Source organism: Pyrgilauda ruficollis, unplaced genomic scaffold (genome assembly GCF_017590135.1).
Source record: "Pyrgilauda ruficollis isolate IOZ18807 unplaced genomic scaffold, ASM1759013v1 scaffold111, whole genome shotgun sequence".
Taxonomy (NCBI): Eukaryota; Metazoa; Chordata; class Aves; order Passeriformes; family Passeridae; genus Pyrgilauda; species Pyrgilauda ruficollis.
This window is the reverse complement of record NW_024509322.1, coordinates 593921-615501: the sequence shown is the minus strand read 5'-3', so window position 1 is coordinate 615501 and position 21581 is coordinate 593921. Positions and strand designations below refer to the sequence as shown.

At 46.6% G+C, this 21581-nt stretch overlaps 1 non-coding gene across 1 annotated transcript; it reads left to right on the top strand.

The window, feature by feature from the left end:
* Nucleotides 1–1822: 1822 nt before the first annotated feature.
* LOC121358950 lies at nt 1823–1937 on the top strand. The gene has a single exon (XR_005955975.1). It is a non-coding gene; the product is annotated as a U5 spliceosomal RNA (small nuclear RNA).
* Nucleotides 1938–21581: the final 19644 nt, after the last annotated feature.

The window sequence follows — 21581 nt, the reverse complement described above, 5'->3', positions numbered from 1 at the left end:
ATGGAATCAGTGTGGATGTTCCTGGAAAAACAAAAAACAACTGTTGTGCTTCTTCCCAACAGCAGCAGCACATCACAGTCTCAGGACTGTCCTGCACTTCTGCATCTGCTGCTGCTCCATCCTGTTCCCTTTGTATAGCTGCAGCCAGTTATCCCCTGCTGGATCTGCAGGGCTGCAAGATTAAATTTTTCAGAGTGATGGAGCCTTAAACGTGCTCAGAGGGTTTGGATCTTGCTCCAGACTGAGCTGCACCAACTTTCAGCTGGCCTGGATTTTGGTTTGATTTCAGAGATTTATATACTTAGAATTAACTATGGACTTTATATTCATTATATAATAAATGTAATTTTTAAAATAAAAAATAAAATATCATAAATATTATATGTCTTTATATCATAACTTTTTTTTTCCCCACCTGCTCTTGTTGGGGGTCCATGGTTTGTGTTGAACTACAGCCTGATCTTGCTCCAGAGTGAGCTGCACCAACTTTCTGCTGGCCTGAATATTGATTTCAGAGATTTATATACTTAGAATTAACTATGGACTTTACATTTATTATATAATAAATGTAATTTTTTAAATTAATAAATAAAATATCATTAATATTATATATCTTTATATAATAACTTTTCTTTTTCCCCCACCTGCTCTTGTTGGGAGTCCAGTGCTTTGTGTTGAACTACAGCCTGATTTCCAGAGTTTGTTCTGAGGCAAGAGAAAATCCACCAGATTCCTCAGGACGTTTTCCCAGCATTTTAAATCCTCTCCCTGATTCACCTTAGCCTTTACTTCCTCCAGCCTGAGCAATGTTTTCTCTCATTTCCCCTGAAACCCCCCTGCAGAATCAGCCAAACACCTCCGTAGGGAGGTGCCTCTCCAGTGTCACCCCAGGAACCGAGTGGGGCAAGTTGGACACATCTCCTGCCCAGAGTTTGTCCTCAGACTTATGAGTCCCTCTTGCTGCTCTCTTCTGCTGTCTCTCCAAGCACTGGGTGCTCCCTTGCAGGCACAGACATCAGAGCAGGGTGTCCAGGTGAGAAACGCCTCTCCTCATCTCGCTCACCACGTCCCAGTTCTGCATCCAGCCACTGAGTCAGCCCTGCTCAGGGATTTCAGGCATTGCTCTGAGACTTTTTCCTCAAATCATTGCATTGGAGTTGCTGCCTGCCAGCACAGATTCTCCCCCTCCTGCCCATGTTGAGATTTTTTTTTTTTTTTTTAATTAAAGCAAACCTTTGGAGATAGTCTGTGCCCATCTAACTCAAGGCATGGAGCTGATGTCCCTCTGCCAGCAGCCCAGTCACAAAGATTGTCACCAGACACACCCAAAAGAGTCTCATTTTCTGCATCAGCAGGAGCTCTTAGGATGTCCCTGGATCCCTGGCAGTGTCCAAAGCCAGGCTGGACAGAGCTTGGAGCAGCCTGGGACAGGGGAGGCGGCACTGGGTGAGCTTTAAGGTCCCTTCCCACCCAAACCCTGCCGGGATTGTGTGTTGGTTAGGAAGGGGAGCTGAGCTGAGCCAGCCCGTGTCCCTGGCGCTGCCCGGCTGACAAAAGGCTTTTCCCCGACTCATTCTCTCTGCCTCATTAGCATTCGGCTAATTTGCATACCCAGGGTGCACCGCGCGCCTGCCGCGCAGCTCTGATCAAAATTCCCACTTTCTGCCGTGGGGACACTGGGGTAGGGACACGGGACTGGCAGTGACACTGCTTGGGGACGGGGCTGGGGACAGCACAGGGTCAAACCAGGAGGTGAAAAAGGTCACCCTGTCCTGCAGAGGAACGTCCGAGCCTGGCAGGGTCTGGGGAGGGAGCAGAGGGCATACTCCGGTTTCTCTTCAAATCGAATAAATCTTTCGCCTTTTACTAAAGATTTCCGTGGAGAGGAACACTCGCGAGTGAACGGGAATTTTTTGTGGCTCTGCTTTGACAGAGCTGCTCTTTCATTGGTCAAAAATTAGAGTAAATGGTGGGGAGGGGGCTGGCGTGGGTTGGGTAACAACCCAGCCTTCTGAAACTGAGGGAATAAGTTATTTGGGTTTAGGAATCACATCCTCCGCCCTGGATGTACTGCAGAGGTTCCAGAGATGCTCCAAGGGCTGGAGCCCCTCTGCTCTGGAGCTGGGGGTGCTCACGGGGGAGGAGGGGGCTCCAGGGAGGGCTCAGAGGAGCTGAAAGGAGGTGTGTGACTTTTTACCCCAGCAGATACTGATAGCATGAGGGGAATGGTTTTAAACTAAAACAGGGGGATTTAACTGGGATATTGGGTGGAAATTCTTCTTTGTGAGGCTGGGCAGGCCCTGGTACAGGGTGCCCAGAGAAGCTGTGGCTGCCCCTGGATCCCTGGGAGTGTCCAGGGCTGGGTTGGACAGGGCTTGGAGCAGCCTGGGACAGTGGAAGGTGTCCCTGCCCATGGCAGGGGGTGGCACTGGATGATCTTTAAGGTCTCTTCCAGCCCAACCCATTCTTGGGCTCTGTTCTTACCTCTGAAGCAGCCCCTGGCGCCAAGGGGAAGAAACAGCTCCTCCTAAAGGGATGGATATCCAAAGTTATGGGTAAGATTTGCCAAGTTAAGGTTGTGTGTTTACCAAAGTGGCACCTTTATCTTGAATTCAATATGCCCACTCTTTGGGACCATTTTCATCATAATTAATTTTTAAGGTTACCAAAGGAATACTTTAGATCATTCACACCCCTCTCCTTCAAGAAATTAGTTTCCTGCCTTTATTTTTTGCATGCCTTCATTTCCTGCCTTCATTTCCCCTGCTTTTGAAAGGAGCAAAATTTTCTGTTTGCACAAGTGAAACCCAGGGTGACAAATTTTCCCTCCCAGAAAACCCCTCCATCTCTGGGTGAAGCGTGGCACCTGTCTGAGAGCACAGAGAAACATTTTTATGTGTTCACAACGGCCCAGAGTCAGGCCCTGCTGCATTAATTGGGACACTGAGCAGAGCACTGAATTTATTTGGAATAATAAAGGGAAGTGTCCAGGGCACACTACAGACCCTGAATGAGATGCCTGGCTTGCAAGGTCCTGGCTTGAAGTGTTTGGCTGCCAACAAATTATTGCTGGCATCTTGGCAGTGCTGTAACCACAAAAGCACATCCCATTTTTTCCTTTGGCACCTGCCCTGGAAGCCCCTCTTGTCATCATCTCTTGTTCATTCTCCACAGACACAATTTGGATGCATTTGTGGCTGTGGTTGTGGTGACCTTGCTGTTCTGGGGGCTGCAAAATCACCTTGAAGACCTGCGTGGACATCCCTGGTGAGTGGGAAAGGCTGGAGGAAAAGATGCTTGGGTTTACAGGCTGTTAAAAATGAAAATAAACTGTGTTGCATTGGATCTGTGGGAGGTGGATGATTGTTCTCTGCAAAGGCAGAGTTTGGAGGGAGAGAACATTCCCACATCTGCTGTGGGACCTGCAAACTGTCCCTCTATGGCACAGAGTCAGAGCAACTCATCCCTCACATGAGTGGGATGAGGTGGAACAAAAATCGAGGGGAATTTGCATCACCAGGCTCACATTTTCCCTACAGCTTTTTATGGTTTAGGCTTCCAAACCCAGCCTGGCTACCCAGAGCAGACTTCTGCTTTTAAACAGCACTAAAATTAAGGGGCAGAGATTCCCCCACAGGATGCCTGGGATGCTCAGTGTCAGTGCCCAGCCAAAAATTAACATGCAACCTGCAACCAAGAGGCTGCCAGTGACAAGCAGCAGCTTTGAAGGTCACCTCGCCTTCAAGTAAATAAATAAATAGTAAATAAGAAATCAGGCAGCAATGAATAAACCAGACACATTCCACTGGCTTGCACTTGATTTTTTTTTTTTTTTTAATATTTCTTCTCTGCTCTTTTCACTTTCACATCCTCAAAGGTCGGTGCTAATAGGAGACCCCTCTTATTGCTCATGCACACTGCAGCACCCTGGCCTGTCTCAGAGGCCCTGAGACCAGCCCAGAGCCCAGGCTGGGAGCACAAATCCTGTCATCCCCACAGCTGATGGCTGCAATGAGACCTTCTGTCGGTCCCAGCCCGTGGCAGGTGAGAGGATGCTCTGCAAATACTGGGTTTGCCTCTTAGACCACTGTAGTAGATGACCGACCCCCATCTGGGGAATAATGTGCTCTGACTCCATGATTCAGGAATGCTGAACAAATGCTTTATTAAGCTACACCATATTACACTAATACTATACTAAATTACATACTAAAGAGATACTGTGCTAAAGAATACTTGTGGGATTCACATTCTCTCAACCTGAGAGAAGCAGAGAAAAGAATGATCAAAACAGTTCTTGTCTCATTTACTGCTCCTGCCTTGTTCACAAGTGGAATGCATTGTGGAAGATTGTTTACCTGAAGGGAATTGGATTCTGGTGTGTGTGTGTTTTGATTCACTGACCAATTGAATCCAGGTGGGTGTGTGGGACTGTCAGCTGACAGTCACGAGATGCTGTGCAGTTGAGTTGAGTGCTTGGCAGATTCAGTTTAGATGTAGTGTAATATAATATAGAATAATATAGTATAATAAAGTAATTAATTAGCCTTCTGATAAGATGGAGTCTTGCTCATCATTCCTTCCAGATGTCAGGCAAAAATATCACCTATAAACACTAAAGAGATACTGTACTAAAAAGATCCTCAAGAAAAACCCATGGCTGTCTCAGACAGTGTCAACACAGCTTTTACCCAACTGGCCAATCAATCCAAACAACCATCACCTTTGGTAAACAATCTCATAAGACATTCCACACGCGCCAAACAACAGGAGCAGCAAGTAGGTAAGAGTTGTTCTCTTCTTCTCTGAGCTTCTCACTGCCTTCCTCAGGAGAAATGCTGGCAGAGAGAATGAATGCCTTCTGATAAGATGGAGTCCTGCTCATCATTCCTCCCGGACATCGGGCAAAAATATCACCTATAAATATTAAAGAGATACTGTACTAAAAAGATCCTCAAGAAAAACCCATGGCTGTCTCAGACAGTGTCAACACAGCTTTTACCCAACTGGCCAATCAATCCAAACAACCATCACCTTTGGTAAACAATCTCATAAGACATTCCACACGCGCCAAACAACAGGAGCAGCAAGTAGGTAAGAGTTGTTCTCTTCTTCTCTGAGCTTCTCACTGCCTTCCTCAGGAGAAATGCTGGCAGAGAGAATGAAGTCTCTCTCTGTTCAGAGAACGTGAATGCCACAGACCACAGTCTTCGCCTTTTACACCACAATCCTCCTTGCTAAAGGAATGTGGTGGTGCCAGGTGTTTGTTTTCCTGTTCCTCCCTGCCGTGCCTAATGACATCCTGGCTCTGCAAGCTCAGAGTTGACTTTTTCCAGCAGTTCCTGCAGCTTGGCCACATGGCCAGGGACGAGACAGTCTGAAACCACGTAGGGAGCTGTGCCAGAGCTATTTCTGATTGTGTTGGTGCCATGCTGGACCCATCTGCTGCCTCTGAAGGGCTGCTCACAGAAGGAGGTGCAGAAGATGGAGACTTGCTTCAGCTCTTTCTTCTTGAGCAAAGAGGCTCACAGCCAAGGGAGGGCTGTGCCTCACCTCTCAGAGAGTCCCTGCTCTTGGGCACCCATCCATGATTAATGATTAATCAGTAATTTCCCTCTTCCTTACTTATTTTCTTTTTATTTAAGAGCCACATCCAGTGGCTCTCTGCAGGCAGGAATCTGGGCGAGCTGACAGGACGGTTTCCCAGGGATGCTCTCCAGGTGTGGATGCCACACTAATTGAGCCCAGTGCTGTCCCAAAAGGGACAACGCTCATCCGGGCAAATTTTTGTCACACTCCAGGTCATAAAACTCAATTCTTGGCATCAGACTTGGAAAACAACACCTTGAGGAGGAGCATGACATTCCCAGCTGCCAACCAGCACAGCTTTACCAGGACTCAGTATTTTGTCCGTGTCACTGGTGACTCCCACATGTAGTCCAGCAAAAGCCTGGTGGATGACAGGGAAGTTCTTAAAGAAATGCACCCTTGGAGCATCCTCATATTCACAGATCTCGTCCTTTTTGGTCTGCCTGTCACTGACACTTTTGAAATGAGACCAAACAATGCAGCTGAAATTGAAGAGGCTCAGGACATTCAATCAGCATCTCATATTGCTGCTATCCACCTCTCCCCTTTGTGCTAGGTAGATTTATGTAACTATAAAAATACTGGACCCCATATGTTTAAGGATCCCTGACCAGCAATGTGAAGAGGACCTCTCCATATTCCATGGAAAAATTCCATGTTTTACTGCAGTCTTGTAACCATGGAGTTCATCTTGCAGTGCAAGGAAAAGCAGGATGCCTGTTTAGGGAAAACCCTAATCCTGAATCCCATCATAAGAAACTGCAACTTCTAGGAGCAATAAATGCTCTGAAAAAAGCATCCCTAAGAGAATTAGGGACTGTGGCGATAGGCAACAGAATTTGTGGATACTTGAGGAATAAACAAAACTGGGTTTTGTTACTAAAGAAATACAACCTGTTGGTGTTTTCTTCTTCCTGTTGTAGCCCAATGGCACAGTTTCTTCACATCACAATGAACAGGGTGCCCAGAGCAGCTGTGGCTGCCCCTGTATCCCTGGAAAAAAGTGTCCAAGGCCAGGTTGGACAGGGCTTGGAGCATCCTGGGATGGTGGAAAGTGTCCCTGCCTTGGCAGGGGGTGGCACTGGATGATCTTTAAGGTCCCTTCCCACCCAAATCATTCCATGATTCTGTGATAACAAGCCCTATTCAGTGATGACAAACCCTGTTCTGTGATAACAAACCCTTTCCCCATGAGTTAATGTGTGTGATGGCCAGCGCTGGGAACAACCAGGCTGCCACATCTGCTAACTCCTCACCTCAAGGACACATCCATCTCCTCAGGCTGATCCACACCCTCAGCTCCTTCCCAGCACTGCAGTGAGGTGTTCCCACCAGGAGCATTGTCACTTCCAGCTTTCCAGGCAGCCCAGGGAGGACAGCAAGGACCCAACATAAATCACAACCCAGCAAAGCTCTCCATTCCCTTACCTGCAGCTCTGATGGGGTGGCTCCAGACCTCATCCTCCCTACATAGGTGACAGTGCCTGTGTCCCCAAAACTGGCAGGAGTTATCTCCTAGAAAGTGGAAAGTGGCTGGCAGGAGACCAGGTGGTCTTGTCCTGATTTCCTCACTATTGACTCTTCCCCAATTAACATGATAATTGTTTACCCCGTGGGCCAGACATGATTAATCAGTAATTTTCCTCTTCCTTCCTTACTTTTTTTTTTTTCTTTTTATTTAAGAGCAGCTGGGAAATGTCATTCTCTCCTCCAGTAGAGTTTGAAAGCTCTTCCATCTGGACAATCAAATTCCCAAAGTAAACACAGGGAAAGGAGGGACAAGAAGAATGGGATCCCCAGGGAGCCCCTCCACACTCCTCCTGTCCCTGCCTGAGGTGACTTTCTCCCCCTTCCCTCATTGTCCTGGCCTTTAGGAGCAGAGCCAGCCCCTCCACTGAAGGGGAACTGAGTAAGTGACTGTAAATTAAAATTAACATCCAGCAGCAAGGAGTACAAAGCCATGATTAATGGCCTTTTAATGCTCCACTGTTCCACACTCAGAACACTTTGTTTTAATGGTGCATGCGGGGCATGGAGGATGAAGAGTGTGTGGATGTGAGAGGAGAGCACATCTCAGGAATTCTCACCTTTAAGGAGAGATAATCCCACTCTCTTTAGCTTAGAATTACACAGAGAAGCCTCATATCCACCTCATCTCATCAAGTGCATCACAAGTAAAAATGGAAGGGAGCAAAGTCATTAAAAGAAATGTCCTCTAACCAGCACTTACCCAGATAATTGTTTTTCTGCTTTGGGTTTAATTATAACCTGGACCAATTGATTAATTGAGTAAGTTTCTATAACCTCCTCCACCCTTGCCCTAAGGAAAGGTCCAGTCAGCCTTGCTGAATGATAATTATTTGTCTTTCAGCCCGTTTAAGAGTTACAGCAGCTTCTTCAGGGCCGTGTCCATGGGTAACACTTCCAGCTGTTCATCATTCCATGTGTTGATATGTGCCAATAATTATCCACATCACTTGGCTCCAGGAAAACTTGGAAGAGCCATGAAGGCAGCAGTCATTCTTAAACAATCCTTTTTTTTTTTTTTCTTTTTTCTTTTTTTTTTTCTTTTAATTAAAAATTGCCTCCTAAAAAGCATTTTCAAATAACTTCTGTCCAAGAACATGATCACACCACGCTCAAGTTTATCCAGTGTGACTGCAGCCAGCACCTAATGACATGTTGTGATTTGCAGCAGGGATGATCAAGGTCAGACTGGATGAAACTGTGATCAAGTGAGATAGTTATTAGTGAGTGAGATAGTTATTAGTAAGTGAGATACTTATTAATGATCCCCTCAGCCCTTGGAATAGCTACTCCACCTGCTGTTCTGTGATGCAGAGTAGACCTTTCCTCATGATCCAGTCTGGATGACATTTTGGGAAAAAGCATCAGGTTGTTCAGGCATTATCTTGACTGTAATATCTCAGATTATTGATTCCCTTGGAGCAGCTTTTCCCCTGGGGAGGAAAGGGTTGGATGAGGGGTTCACATGGTGATGTCCACACACAGATTCCTGCAGCTGCTGAGATGAGCTCCATCCTTCCACTCAGGCTGATCACACGACCTTTGGCTTTGGGAATCTACTTAAAAACCCTCCTGCTCAGTAATGCACTGCAAAAGGTCTCTGGTGATACAGGTCCCTGCATTTCCCTAGGGGTAAACTCCTGTTAAAGGAATAATCTGCATCAAAGACAGACTGTTAGAAAGAGAGCAGCAATACAACAGCATCAAACTTGGCAAGTGGCTCCTCCAGGAAACCAAAGCATTTTGAATTTTACAGCTCCCCACCACACTGACTCTGCTGAGGTTTCTTTTTTTATTATTGCAGGAACCAGTACAGGGAGATTTATACCCGGGAATATTGCTTGACACAAACTGAATGGTGGGTATAATTATGTATAAAAGCTGGCCTCCCCACCCTCACAGGGCAGAATTTAGTCTTAAAATCCAATCTAACCCTATTCTCTGTCAGTCTAAAGCCATTCCCCCCTGTCCTGTCCCCTCTGCTCTTGCCCATCACCCCCTGCTCTCTCTGTGTCTCTGCAGGAACCACCCAATCCACCACAGCACAAACCTTCCCCTGCTGCTCAGACCCTGTTTTTCACCTCTGCCTTACCTTCCCTTTTTATTCCAGTCCTCCCCTGCCGACAAGGGGGCTCTGTGGCTGTCCCTTGCCAGGGGATCTCTCCTGCAGATATGATGTGTTACACGCTCCATTCATCGCAGCCAGACAGCAGATCTGCAAATTGCATGGCCAGACACACAGAGGGCCTGACAAACTGCACTGGAGGGCAGGCTCCTTCCCTCCAGCATTAATCTTCTCCTCCTCGGTCCCTGACTCTCCCCTTTAGCTCTGTGGCTGTCCCATTGCTCACTCCCACTCTCACCTCCCCACCACTCTGTTTTTTCCCTTATCTGGTTTGCTGTGATGAGAATCTGAGATTCATGGCTCACTCCCAGCACAGGGACTCAGGACCCAGCAGCAACAGGCAAATAGATCATCTCCTAATGAAGGGAAGGTTCCTCTGAGCCACTCTGCCACCTTTGCCAGCAGTTCTTTACCAGGACAGCACTGGGCACAATCCTATCAGAGATATTGCAGTAGAGAGTTATTGCAACATAAGTGGTGGCAATGATCAGCCCCTCACACCAAAAATAATGTGAATATTAGTACTCCTAACAAAACAAACCTGTTCACGTGACAGGCTGGTGAGTGGGCTGAGTTCCCATGGCAACTGTCGGGCGCTGGAGCTTGTAGGAAGAAAGTAAATATTCCGTTTGAAATGGTTCAGATTCCTGCCACAAAGTTCACACAGCATGGAAACATTCATCAGATTCCTTCGTTAGCAGCACAAAATGCCCCCCACCCCCCCTGGCAGCTTCCCAAACTGAATTATCCATGTCTGCTCTGCCTTTGAGGACTGAAATTCGCACAGAGGTTTTAGGGAAGGGATCCCAGATGTTGGATGCTTTCACTCGAGCTGTCTGCCTGCATCCCTCCTTCAGTCCTCCTTGCTGTTGGCTCCCAGTTCCCACCTCAGGTCGGAGCAGGAGCTCCATCAGGATTTCTGCTGCTCTCTTTGGGTGTGGCACAGGCAGCCCTGACCCCTGCCTGGGGAGCCTCGGCCTTTGGGCAGCCCAGTGCTGCACACATCTGGACTTCAGGACTGGCTTGGACTTCTCCAGAACCATGGAGTCATTGAGGCTGGAATGGCACGGCTCTGGTGTCATCAAGTCCAACTTCAGACCAAACAGCAACTCAACCACAGCACTGAGTGCCACATGCAGTCATTAGTGGCTCCTCCAGCCATTAAAGTACTGCCCAGGGCTGGGGATGGATGATTTGTGCCTTTGCCTCTCACACAGCTCCTTCCAGGGGACAGAGGAGTTGTTGCAATGTTGATTTAACTCAGTGAGAAAGAAATCCTTGCAACGCCAAGGAGTCTGAGATAGCTCTCACAGAAACAAATGTCCTCAGTCAGCACTGTAGGGACAACACAAAGAGGATTTGGCTGTGGGATTTCCTTCCTGCTGGAGCTAATGGTGTTTATCCTCAGAAGAAACTGGAAGTTGCAGCCCGCAGATTCACCTGCCTCTGTGCAGATCCACCCAAGCTCTTCTGAGGAACAGGGACTTTCTGGTGATGGCAGCTCATGGCTTGGGACAAAGCCAGTTGCAACCAGAAATTCTGATGGGGAAAAAATGTGATTAAATCATCTTTCTGTAGTTTCTCATTTCAGTGTACCACTGCTCCCCCAAGCCCCCTCCATCCATCTCCCCCTTTGATACATTTTTCCACAAGGCTGAAATAATCTTCAACACCCAGAACAAGCATTCCTATATTGGATTGTTATTGGATTTTAATAGGAATGGCAGCACCCACCTCAAGCCAAAATGCAGCCCCTGAAGTGCTCAACCCTGGCAGAAGGGATGGTCAGGAAATTCTTCTGCTCTCCACAATGTGCAGGATCAAGGACATGTGGTTGTCACCTATGCCCAAGCTGTGTGTCCCCAGCGTGGTGAGGACGGTGGTGGGGACAAGGAGAGGTCACAGCTCTCCTAAACCCACCAGGGAAAGGGAGATCAAGGTGTTTTTGGGGAATGCAGCCACCCAGCAATCCACCCACGGCACCTGCAGGGTGCCAAGTGCCTGGAGAGATGGAGGCCATCCGTTCTCCTGCTCTGGAGCATGGCCAGATCCCTGTGTCTGTGCATGAAGACCACTGGGAATGAAAATAAATTTGATTTCCTATTTGGTTTGCAGGATCAGAGGGTCAGACATCCAGCCTGACTCTGTGCCACATCCTTCTCTGTTCTGAGGAGGTGGGAAAAGAAAAATGCTTCGCTTCTCTGCTGGGAAACAGAGACATAGTGACTTGTCCAGGGAAACCAAGGAACAAGAAGATTCACACATTTCATTAAAGGCTGGTGCCTGCAGCTACTTCTGCACTGTGCACCCTGTATATTCCTGAAAAATCACCTCTGTGAGGGAGAGCTGCTCTCAGGACAGGCCAGATTAATCAGAATCCAGGAGTACCCATCTCTTCCTTGGCCATGAACTAGAGCTGCACATGCCGAGCTCTGACAGGGAATAAACTCAATTAATTCCAGCCAGGAAAACTGGGAATAGATCCAGACTTGAGTCTCTGTCCACCAAACACAGCCTGAGTATGATGTGTTACCTTCCCTTTCACATGGAAACCACCAGTGCAGGAATGTTCCTGGGCATAGCAACAGAAGTCCTTGCAGTGTTTTGGTGTTAGGAAGCTCCTGAAATAGTTTTAGTTTCAGTTTTTTAGTCTTAGCTCTAGTTTTAGTTTTAGTATTAGTTTAGTTGAGTTAGTATTAGTTTAGTGTTTTAGTTTCAGTTGCAGTTTTAGTTGAAGTTTTAATTTTATAGTTTTAGTTTTAGTGTTTTAGTTGAAGTTTTAGTTTTAGTTGAAGTTTTAGTTTTATAGTTTTAGTTTTAGTTTTTGTTTTAGTTTTAATTTTTGTTTTGTTTTTATTTTTGTTTTAGTTTGCATGCCCTGATGCAATTCCCAGGCATAATCTGAGGCTTGGCCATGGATATGTGCAGCCACCTCAGGCAGCAGCTTCACCACCAACCCAAGGAAATGGGCTTTGTTTTTTTGTTTTTAACTAATTTGCAGGGATCTGAACTAGATATGGCACAAATACTGAAGAAGGAGATTTTCTTGAACCCAAGGACTTCAGAACCAGTCTCTGGAAACACCAGAACTGCAGAAAGTTGGGGGAAAGAGGCTTCAAAATGGACTTATTTTCTGGAAAAAAGTGGATGGGGCTTAACTTGTGTTTGTAAATGATGTCTCTGACTGGTGAGATTCTGATCAAAGGGAAATGTGATGGCACCTGTGTGATGTTAGGGAGGAAGTCAGGCCAGGGAAGGGACAAGAAGGTGACCTGAAGACATCTGGCAGCAGGGAGAAACTGAAGGCAACAGCAGGAGCACAGTGTCAGCAGGCAGGGACAGAAGTGAGCAACCCTTCAGCCTGAGGATATCCAAGTTCCTAAAATTCATGGAAGGGGGATTAAAGGCAGCATTAATATGTATGCAGCAGCATGCTGCTCCTTTGTGATCTCCTGACTCCTATATTTTTAGAAAATTTGGGTTGCTGAGGAGCAAAACCTGTCCCTCAGGGTTTGTCTGCTTATTGGGATCGTTGCCCTGTCTAATGAAATCGTGAGAGGGAGGGGAGGACATTGACCATGGTGGGGAGAAACTGGGAATAACGGGTTGGGAGGAAAGGTTCTCAACCCAAGTGTGTGGTTTTACCTCCTTGGCAGGGCTAAGAGGGCTCAGGGAGGTCTAAACTGGACAAAAGCAGTCCAAAACCTGTGGAGACCACAGCTAAAGGTGTGTGAGATGGGGTTTTTTTTCTGGAGAAATAGAGCCAAATTAATTCAATATTATTTTCTGTCCCAGTCTGGCAGTGCTGGTCCAGCCTTAGTCAAGTCAGGCTCACAGAGAAGGGTCCCAGCAATATTTTGGCTCCCAAGTGCTCAGGAGTCTCTCTCACATCCATTTTTTGGGACAAGGGATAAATCCAGATGTCTCCATCTTGCTCCAGACACTGCAGGAACACTTCCAGAGGTGGCCCAGCCAGAGACAGGATCTTCCTGAATTCCTACAAAATCCCTCTCAGGCATTCACAGCACCCTTCTGAGCCTCATATTCAGGGTTAAATTCCTGTGCATCAGTTCCTGCCTCTTGTCCTCCTGCTTGGAATCCTTGGGGTCACTTAAGCCCAGAATCTGTCCCAGGGTATTTGCCCTGGCCCTCCACCCTGGGTTTCTCTAATTAATAAGTTGAGTTCAGTGATGTAATCATCATTTTGAGCAGACATGACGTGCATTACTGACTTTAATAGGGTTCGAACACCAGCTCTTGATTTTTGCCTCTCTCCATTATACTTTTTTTGAAGTGTGCTGTGAAAATGTGTCACCCCTTGTGATTACACTAAGGGGAAAAAAAAAATGCAAAAGTGACACAAATTACTAATTACTTTATTATGCAGTGATTAAAGGGAGAAAAAAAGGAAAAGAAAAGAATTAAAAGCTAGAAGTTGCTTCAGCAAATTCTATTTTTAAAGAAATAATTATTGAGTTTTAAATGTATTAAATTAGGTAATTCTCTGCCAGATTTCTTCCCCACTTTTAATCTTCATTCTTGGCTGCGTGGCTGGCTCTGCTGTCAGTGCTCTGGTGGGGTGATGTGCTCAGCCCCATATTTATATTAGCATTAGTATTAGTATATTATAATAATAATAATAATAATAATAATAGCAGCAACCTTTTTATTTTTTATTATTATTATTATTTAGCAGCATAGGAGCACTGTGCAAAACACAGAGCCTGTGAAAGGTGCTGTGCAAGCACAGAGGGAGGTGTGAGCCCAGGAGAGCTGCTGGGCTGGAGAGACAAGGCAGCCTAAGCTCCCACATTTTCCAGAGATGCCTCATTTCCTATAATTTCTATTCTGGGAATGCTCCATGTGGTCAGGGGACAGCAGAGGGGTCTGGGGACAGACCACACCACAGAGAAAAATCACTTTTTTGCCTGGCTGTGTGTTCCTGGAGGGTCTGAAGTGGGAATTCTCTGCTCTGGGAGGATCTGAGCTGCCAGGATTTCCCTAGGAAAGGTCTTGTCCTCCAGTCTCACCACGGCAATGGTGAATTTTCCTCTTGCAGGGATGTGGGAAAACCAAGTGGGACGTTCTCACTGACTGCAAGGAAGATGCTCAGAGATCAGGGAAGCCAGCAGGGATGGAAAGGGTGTGGGAACAACTGAGCTGTGCCCATGGAGGAGCTCCCAGGCCACCTCCAGGACTCTGGGGAGCTCCGGGTCATGGTGGACACCCAGGAGACAGCCCAGGTGATGCCTTGAGAAGGCTGAGCTAGAGCAGAGGCTGGAAAGAGCTAAAGAATAAAGCAGGGATTGATTCAAAGGATCTCCTCCATGGATGCACCTCGGGCAGCACAAGAGCCCAGCCAGGGCTGCCCCCAAGATGAACCCAAATGGCCCCAAAATGCACGAGCGCTCCCGGGGTCTCTCCCTGGGATCAGCTCTGCTCCATGTGCACATTGCAGTTCAGTGTCCAATTCCAGCTCAGCCCCTGCACTCCCATCCTGCTTGTTTTTCTCTCTCCAGCCCATGGTGTTTATACTTTTTGGGCCTGGAGGTTGTAATGGGTGTCCCTGGTCTCAGGCTGGAAAAGGATTGCTTTGTCTGCCTGTCCTGTGAAGAGAACTTGCTAACACTTAATACAAAGCTCAGAGCTTTAATACAAAGCTCAGAGCTACACACAAAAGCAGCACAGAATCTGAAAAATATGAAAGCTGAAACATTTGGGGACGGAGCAAGGCTGGAGGAGGTGACAGGCCCAGAGTGTGGGCCCTGCTGAGGGGAAGGAGCAGCTTAAAAATCAGGGGGAGAGACCCTGGTCAGTGGCAGGGTGAGAAGGTAGGAGTGTGAAGTCTGCTTGGAGATACCATTCCCCAATATCCTAGATCCTGGATCCACTGAAACACACTCAGGTTTCTTCTTGATGAGGCCTCAGGTTCAGGAGGAACAACAGCAGTGACTTTATCCCACCTGAAGATAATGGCAGTGACTTTATCCAACGCAATGCATAAGGAATCTCAGCTCTCTAAGGATCAGCTCTGTAAATACCCCTTTCTCTCCAATCCCAGGCTGCAAGGAGATGTTTCCTATCCCCCTGGATCCCAGCAATGCATGCTGGCAGTTTCACAGCTCTTCAGCAATGCTTAGGCACCCTCTCTGCCAGGATAACTGCTGCCTAACTTCATGCCAAGCTCACTAAATCCTGTTTCTCTTTGTGGTTTTTTTTCCTGTCATGCAGATTTTGGTGAGCCTGTGTCCCCCAGAATCTCCCAGGACCTCCCCTCTCCCCCTTCTCTGTAATTAAACAAGAACTGTTGACAGATGCTGTCGAAGCCAGTTCCAGCTCGCCAGAAATTTGCAGCAAATAAGAGGAGCTCAGAAATGAGAAGTCAGAAGAATTCAATTCAATAGGCAAGAGACAAATTCTCAGCAGCCCTAAAGTACCTTAATTCAGAGAAACACCACACAAGAAAAAGGAAAAACAATGCCTTATTTTTTTTTTTTTTAATTTTTCTCTGTGATGAGACACCAGAATAGAGAAGGGGAGAGTTTCACAAGGTTTTGGGGTTTTTTTTTTCCACTTTTTACCTTCAGATTTGGGTCACTTGCCTTGCACAGGGTGTCTGAGCTGGAGGATCTGCTGTAAATCAGGGGATTTCAGTAAAAGTTTATTATTATTATTATTTAGCAGCATAGGAGCACTGTGCAAAACACAGAGCCTGTGAAAGGTGCTGTGCAAGCACAGAGGGAGGTGTGAGCCCAGGAGAGCTGCTGGGCTGGAGAGACAAGGCAGCCTAAGCTCCCACATTTTCCAGAGATGCCTCATTTCCTATAATTTCTATTCTGGGAATGCTCCACGTGGTCAGGGGACAGCAGAGGGGTCTTGGGACAGATCACACCACAGAGAAAAATCACTTTTGTGCCTGGCTGTGTGTTCCTGGAGGATTTTCCACTTTTTACCTTCAGATTTGGGTCACTTGCCTTGCACAGGGTGTCTGAGCTGGAGGATCTGCTGTAAATCAGGGGATTTCAGTAAAAGAGGGTGCACACCTAACATTTGCCAGGGAAAAGTCACCAGGGAGACAAATGAGGTGTGGAAAAGGATAATGTTTGGAGTGAACTCCCTGACATCATTTTCCTTGCCAGGAGTTTGAAACGCCACCGAGTCAGAAAGGATTTGTGGTGGACATTTCTCCAGGCAAGGAATTTGACTGATATTCCTGCTCTGCTGCACTTGCTCTGCTGACTGCTCCCTAAGTCCTTTAAACAATGCTACTGTGATTTAAAACGTCACATAACCAAAAGCATCATAATTGCAAAAAACATTCTCATTAACAAAAAAAAGTCCTCCTTTCAAATTCCCCTATTCAGGCAGCTCTGTAAGCTTTTAATCCTTCAAGCACCAGTAAATGACATCTTTGCTAAGAATGGCCAGTTTCCATCAGCAGAGGGGCTGGGGAGGGGATCTGGGTTCGCTGCAGATGCAGGGGGGAGTGTTTCATGTTGGCTCTCGGCTTCCAAGAGAAATTCCTCTTTGCTTCTTCAAACTCACAGCTACAAGTTGAGAGGCTCAAAAGCTGGAGACCAAGATGCTGGGATGATGATGATGATGATGATGATGATGATGATGATGATGATGATGGTGGTGATGATGGTGATGATAACAGGAAATGATCTATCACAGAATCCCAGAATATCCTGAGTTGGAAGGGACCCCCAAGGATGAGCAAAGTCCAACTCCTGACCTTTCTCTGGAGGATGTGATTTTTCATTTGTGCCAGTGCATGGAGAAGGCACATTCCTGGGCTCACGGGGAATTACCTGAGCAGGTCAGGAGGAGACAGGAAAAATAATGGGGTTTTTTGTCAGTGAGACCCACTACAACCTCAACCAAAATGAACCCTAATTCAGATTAAATTCTCCCAAATCAATCTCCACTTGGTGCCCAACTTCCAGACTGACCTATTTGTTGTCCTCTGGTTTTCCTCCAAAATCCAGAAGGCAACAGAACAGCTTTCCCAGGATCCAGTGACACTCCTGGGGCCATCACCTCACTTATATGGGACAGCCAGACCATGCTGATATTGAAATATCCCATCCATGGAGGTGTGGTGCCAGCAGAGTGATCCAAGACTCATCCCAGGAAGGCTGGGAAGGATTCCCTACCACCAGTGTGGTGAGATGTGGGATGCCCCAGTACTGGAAATAAAAAAAATTAAGACAAACAAGGAAAATACCTCTTCTATTGACTTCGGAAATGGCCAGAAATAGGTTTACTTTATATCAAAGCTGAAAAAGAACTCACAAATGTGAAGGCCAAGCTGGTTGCTTTTGACTCAGAATAATTATTTAAAAGGGAAATAAACCTACAAAATGTGAAGAAGTCATGTTTGTGACTCGCTGACCTGAAACCAAGCAGTTTTGTTTGCATTTGTGTTTTAAAAGCAAAACATTTCAGTCAACAGGGAAAAATAATTTTCCTCCATATTCATGTTTTCAGTTTTGGTCCTTGTCCTCTTCGAAAATTGGGTCAGTTCTTTGAATTAAAATCCTGCTTTGAAACACCTGAAGCATTCTTCTTGAAATTGTCCAAGCACAAGGATTTTTTAAAGTTTTATTTTCCTGGAATTCCCCCTTCATCTCCTCATTCTAAATTACTCATTAAATTCAATGTGAATTTAGACTCATTTGCAAACTGCTTGTTTTGTTGGGTTGTTTTTTTTAAGGGTATTTACTACTCTCTGTTTGTACACCTATGTGAGATGTATAAATATCTGTGTATGGAATGTGATTCAATTTTGAGTCGTGGAGAAGGATTCTCAGGGAGACTGAGACAGAAGGAATTGCCTGTTCAGGAGGGGATAGAACTTATTTCTTTGCAGCTACAAGGACGAGCAAGGAGAAGGCATTTCAGACATCCTGCTGCCAGTGGCTGCCAGACTTTGGCTCCCTGGAGAGACGAGGCAGAGCATCCCAAATATCAAGTGTCTGAACGTGTCCCTCTGTCACCACCAAATCCTTCCTGTCCCAGCTGGCACAAGGGAATAGCTCCTTTCCCGACTCAACCAGCCAGGCATTTCCCACTCTGCTGAAAATCAAACAATCCATTAGGGCTTTGCTGAGTGGATCTGACATTCCCAGGTGTGGATTAACACCCCCTCGGGGCCATAGTGCTGTGAAAATCGGTGAAAATCAGCTCATCATTTGTGCCTCGCTGCCCATCGCTGCTCCCAGCCAGGAGGAGCCCCAGCAGCTGCCAGCCCAGTGCTCAGGGCCTTCCAGAGTGGTTTTCCAAGGTGTTTGACTTTCCTTGGAAGGGATGAAGGGGAAATGATGGCATGTTGTGAGGTGTTCAGGGATAAGAGGAATGTTTTACTGAAACTGCTGGAAGAACAAAGCCTCTCCAATGACATTTTTCGTGTTAGAGAATTAAGGAATTACTCTATTCTGGCCAGGATGTGCAGCAGGACTCATTTCATCCACACATTGCCTGGGTTGTGAAGAGAAAATCACTCCATCACACGTGATCTGCACTAGATTTTTCACAAACTTTATACAGTCAAAATCCAGAGAAATTAATTGGTTCAATGTTCATTGGTCCCAAGTTGCACAATTTTTGGTATTTGATTTCCTATTGGTTATTGATCCCTTCGCCTACAATGTTAATGAGGTCCTCATTCTTTTATCTCTCCTTTCCCAGGCCAGGACTCTTGGACCAAGCCAGGGGTGATATTTAGAGTTGATGTTCATTAATGGTCGTTATCTTGTGTGTATCTTATGTGCTACTCCCAGTCTGTTGAAATGCTAAGCTCATCAAGCCTCAAGTGGTGGAACACTCCTTTAAAAAGAAACTTCAACTCCTTTCCCCCTGGGCAAAGATAAACGAAAACCCCTGACTAAAGTCAGTTTAAAATTGTAGGAATTGCATCATTTCCAGCAGTAGCTCAGGATATTCCCACCTTGATGTGGTTATTCCTTTGGGTTGTGGATTCACAATGTCTTTGGAGATGGAAGCAGGTTTAAGTTCCCTTCATCTTGTAAGACTCCTTGTCTTGCACATCACCAACATGGAAATTGTGGTTGTTTTCCTCCATCCCTCCCTGGATAATGCTAAGCATCACTGTTGGAAATGATACAACTTCTAAAATTTTTTAACTAACTAAAAATTGTGTCATTTGGGACCAATGAACATTGAAACGAAGGATTGTTTTTGGGTTTTGTACGGATAAGTATGTGAAAAATCTAATAAAGAACCATCTGGGCAATGTGTGGATGAAATTATTTCTCTTGCACATCCTGGCCACAATAAAGTAATGCCTTAATTCTGGAACACTAAAAAAATGCAGTTGAAGAGGTTTTGTTTGTCCTGCAGTTTCAGTGACATCACCATGTTGTTTTTTTCCTCTGGATTCTCTTCCATTCTTGTTACCTGTGCCTATCCAGGCACACTGCTCCCTGCAAACCTCACCAATACAGCCCCATCCCAAAGCTCTCCTTGTGCTGTTGGAGCCTGAGACCAATCCCACCCCTCACAGAATCCCATGGGAATGCAGGGAAGCTGCAGATCCCATGCTCTGCTCTGTGGATGGGAGGAAATTGCCAGAAGAGCCACTGCTCACATAAATAAGGGATCAGTTACAGAGCTGACAGGAGTTAAAGGACAAGAACAGCCAGAGCAGATCCAGCAGATCATTCCAGCTCAGTGTCCTGCTGCCAGGAGTGGCAAGAAGTAAGTGCCAAGAAATTATCTAAAAAAAACCCCATGTAAGAGTGATTTTGCTCCCGGCGTGCCACAGATCATGAATGTTTTGAGAAAGAGTTTTTTATATTTAACAGCCCTGGCTGGGTTTTTCTGCCCATAAATTTGCCCAGTCATTTATCTATGGGAGCAGTGAGATGGATCCAGGAGATGAAGGTTCTTTGGTGTGCCATGTCAGAGAACAATCCCAGGCAGGATCTAAAGCATCGTGTTTAGTGTCGCTGCAGACACTCAGGTTACCCAGGACGCCTGCAAGGGAGTGGCAAAGGTGATATCAGCCCTCATGGGCTAGAAATGTGCTAGCCTGAGGTGGGCATGTGTGAAAGGCAGCTCAGGGAGGATTTTCTGGTATCACACTCTCCTGCCCCACTCTTGCTTCTTCCCTTCCAGCAGTTTTTTGCCACTCCAAGTGTCTGCTGTTCATTTGCAGCCCGATCTCATCCCTCCATGTGCAAAAACCTGCACCAGGGACTGTCACACTGAGGGGCTTTAACCCCCCCACCCTTCACTGGGACCAAACTCAGACTGGGATTTTGGATCTCACACCAAGGGCTCCATGACAGAGGTGAGAGCTCTTTGGAGGCCACATCCTTCTGCATCAGCACAGGTCAAGGTCTCATCCTGCCCTTCCTTCTCCTTGCACTTGGATGCACTTGGTGTTGTTTCACCTTTTCCCTCTGCTCTAGGTCAGCCTTCTCAAGGCATCACCAAGAGCTGAACCTTTCTGTGAGGCTGGCCCTGGAAATGAGCTCCCTCAGCCTGCAGGGGATGCATTCCTTACCTCTGCCTCTGGAAGGAATCAGGAGGGCTCAGGGAGCACCCAGGGGCAGAGGCACAGCCCCATCCCCTGCCCTCCCAGCTGAGCTGTCCTTGCTGAAGTCACCAGACGCTTCCCAAGCCCATCCCAAGGCAGAGGTACCCCTGCAGAGTTAACCCCTTCCTCGGGAACACAAACCAGCTCTGCCCTGCACCCCCATCAGTGCCCTTTGAAAGCCCGGATTTGCCCCCTCAGCTTCCCAGCATCCTGCTGCTCCTTCTGGCACTGCACAGGCTGGATTCTCTCATTTAAAGCCATGGGGAGGCAAGGGCTTAAAACAACAAACCAACTCAAATTCAGGCATTTTGTGATGGACGTGAAGATTTATTCCTTCCCTGCCTGCCCTACACCAAAAAAACACTTTGCCCAAATTCTACAGGATGTTGAAATCTGTTGTGAGTGTTGGTAGTGCTCTGTCTGTTCTGACAAACCTCAGTGAAGAAGTGTTTCATTCGGTTGGTTTTTGCCTTATTCCAGTCATTATTCTGGTGTGATCATGCAGCTCAGGGGATGTCACAAATCCAGAGTGTCTGAGGGGTGTTTAACAAGCCACCCAACCCTACACAGGGGGAGGTTGCTGGGAGTCCTTTTTGCAGCTAGAAAAGCAAGGCACAGACTTTCCTCTTTTTTTTTCTTTTTTTTTTTCTTTAATCATTAAGGTGGAAAAGATCTCTAAGATTGTTTTCCTCTTGGAAAAGACCTCTAGGATCATCAAGTCCAACCATTAACCCAGCACTGCCAAGTCCACCACTAAACCATTTCTCCAAGCTC